Raw genomic sequence first — 3326 nt, 5'->3', positions numbered from 1 at the left:
AAAAAAGAGTGAATCTCAACTGGCAGGCCCCCCCCCCCCCCCCTCCACCATCATGGAATGTGCCCTCACCCTGCTCGCTCTCCTCTTGAACCCCGACGTCCCCTTCCAGGTTCCTGCGACCACCAAGCCAGTCCTCCAACCCACCCCCCCCACCCCCCCCCCCCACCCCGCCCCCTGGAGCCCTCTATCACTTCCTGTAAGTTTCTACTTTTTAGTGCCAGAAACTGGAGCTTGTTGCCATAGAAACAGCCTTGCATAGGAGGGGAGAGGAGGGGGAGGGGGGGGGGGGGGAATCTCTGCCGCATTGCTCGACTTTGATGAGTGTTTTGTATGCATGTGTGTGTGTGTGTGCGAGCGTGTGTGTGTGCACGTGTGTTGTTCTGATTGAGACCTCATGAATGAATGTGTAATCGGGCACTTGTGGAGAGAGAGAGAGAGAGAAAGAGAGAGAGAGAGAGAGAGAGAAAGATTGTTTAAATATGTTTCAATGTGCATTATAAACTCAAACCTTAAGTGTGCGTTATCCTACTTTGTATGCCCAGCGTGTGAGTGTGTGGCCATGTGCAGCCATGTGCATGCCAGTGTGTGTTACTGATCCAATTTCCTGCCCATTATCGTTCATCATTAATGTAAATGAGGCAAGATGCTTGACTGGTGACATCACTTATTTTGCAGGGTGCATGGCCGGCCCATTACCCACCACGGCCGCCGTTTAAAAGCGCCTCAGCCAATCCCACGGCCGCGCTGATGGAATTGAATTCACTCAATTTGCTGCTGGATTCCCAAAGACCTTAAAAGCTTTTACTGCTGGCAGCCCCCCCCCCCCCCACCCCCCCCTACACTTCTCTTTCTCAGCCCCTCTGGTGACTGAGGTGACATATTGTATTAGACCGTCAGAGGAAGGTTACGGAGCCTTGGTCTGAATCTCCCATTCTCTTTACAGACCCGGCTTCTGCCTTCCGTGCCTCTTAAGCCGCTCGGCAGCCTGGTCGCACCGCATCCTCTATTGATCCCACAATCTCATCAAGCACGTTTTCCTTGAAGATGCAATTTCCAGCACATCAACACACGGGGCCGGAGCACTTTGTTCTAGGCACGTCGGCCATGTCATTGATCTACTTTTCGCCGCTCGCATCCTCTTCCCCTTCCCTCCCGCTGCCAGCATCACCTCCAGGTAGCAGCCATCACCCGACTCGACAACACACCCTCCCTACCCGAACAAATACACCTCTGCACTCTCCCCTGCAAACGTCCACCCGCTGCTCACTTTCCATCATCGCCTGAGCCTTTGCCTGCATGAGGTTCAGGGGAGCGGTGAACCATGGTGTGACTTCACGGCGCGTACACACAGAGCGCATGAACACACATGCAAACACAACACCTAACACACACACACACACACACAGAAGTGCAGCCATATGCCCCCCATCAGAGCTGTGGCAGCGAAAGGCCATGAGGGACTGAACTGGGAGGTTGATGGGTATCCTCATTCTGAGAATAAAAATAATCCTCTGCGGAAAATGGAGTCTCACTTGATCGAACCTTTAACATCAGCCCTCACCCACGGGTATAGAGCCGAGCAACAGTCGTAAACACAAACCCTGTGTGTTTCCTCTATATCTCACCCATTCCGTCCTGTCTCTCACACACAATCAGAATACTCTCCAGTACAACCTGCTGGGCTTCAGCACCGAGGTCATGGCGGCCTACGTCCACACCACAGGGGCCTCAGCCAATTCATGCCTCCTCCTACTCCTTCTCCCATCGTCCTCCTCCCCTCTGAGCCCCCTGTAATCCGCTTCTGTTTGTCTTTATGTAATCTTGTCGTGAACGCGTTTTAGATATGACTAACACCTCCTCCTGTCCGTTCCCCTCTCCTTTTCTTCCCGTCCTTTCTCGCCTCCTTCCTTTAATTACCGAGGAAATCATATTTACCAATCCCTCCCAACCACACACACACACCTGTTTACCCCCCCCCTGCACTGTTTGAATATTGAAAATGTCATATTTATTTAGTCTCCTTCGTGGAGAAAAAGGGAAGAAATGTAAGACAGAATCACGGGGGATTTAATTGAGTGGGTCACTGGCTTCGGGATGAATTATTAAATAAGCAACAAACATTGCAAACATGCAGACTGGCGGAACTGGCAAAACTGTGATTAAAAACATCACACGCCTGCTCGGCCACCTCACTCCGGTCCGCTTTCCCTCTCTGCCGCTTGATCCCACCCCCCCCCCCCCCCCCCCACATCGGATGTCCAAACTGTCTGTCACAGTCTTTTTGAGCCGGCAGACGAGACACAGCCTCGGCCTTTGAGGGGCTAATTTCAGTGTTTATTTTTTCCGGTGTCCACAATTATGCCGCCTGGCATTTGATGATGACAGTTGTCACCTTGATTGATGCCATGAAAGACCGGATGGGACACACATGACGACAGGTGAGAGAACGCTGGTGAGGGGCAGGTGAGAGTATTTTTAGGGAACACACAAGACATCTGGGTGCACCGCTTGTCTTTCTGGTTTACCTTCAACCGTAGGATGACTCCTAACTGAAGCTGCATCTTCCTTCTGCTCCGGCTCAGGTACCTAAAGCCATAGATATATATATATAAACACTAGATGTCTCGTCCGCGTTTCCGGGCAACGGAGACGAACGTCCGCACATGGCGGCCATCTTGCCACAGGCAGCTCGCCCACCCATAACATTGTGATGGTAGTGAAATGTGTACTTTTTAAATAAAAGAAAAAAAAAAAATCTTAATGTATGTTTGTAAAGGGAAATCTTGTACCTATATAGAACATTATTCAAATTTTTTGAAAAAAACATAATTTTTCAGAAGTATGCAGTGTCATAACTACATCTCTGACGTTTGTTACAAACCGAACCGTTTAAAAATCGGTTGAGAATTTAGCAAGTTATGGTTATTTAAAAAGTACGTACCACTACAACACAATGTTATGGGTGAGCGAGCTGCCTGTGGCAAGATGGCCGCCATGTGCGGATGTTCGACTCCATGGCCGAGACATCTGGACTTTATATATCTATGCCTACAGCCCTCACAGGCCCCTGACAGTGTTTCTCCTTGCAAAATAAACTGATGAAATACCTGCCATGTTTGAAAGACTGCGTACATTAGTGACGGCATCAACTCCCCGGGATGGTCCAACGAAAGGGTAAACGAGACAACTGTTGGTTCGACGAACAGAAATCCCGGCGCATCAAGCTGTGTCCGCTCTCTAAATTGAGAATCATCGGCCGTGACGTGCGCGCTGCCGGACCATCATCGAAGACCGTCACTGTTGACACATTTGGCAATCAGCAGAGC

The sequence above is a fragment of the Pleuronectes platessa genome, chromosome 10 (assembly GCF_947347685.1).
Source record: "Pleuronectes platessa chromosome 10, fPlePla1.1, whole genome shotgun sequence".
NCBI lineage: Eukaryota > Metazoa > Chordata > Actinopteri > Pleuronectiformes > Pleuronectidae > Pleuronectes > Pleuronectes platessa.
Note: the sequence above shows the minus strand (reverse complement) of the source record.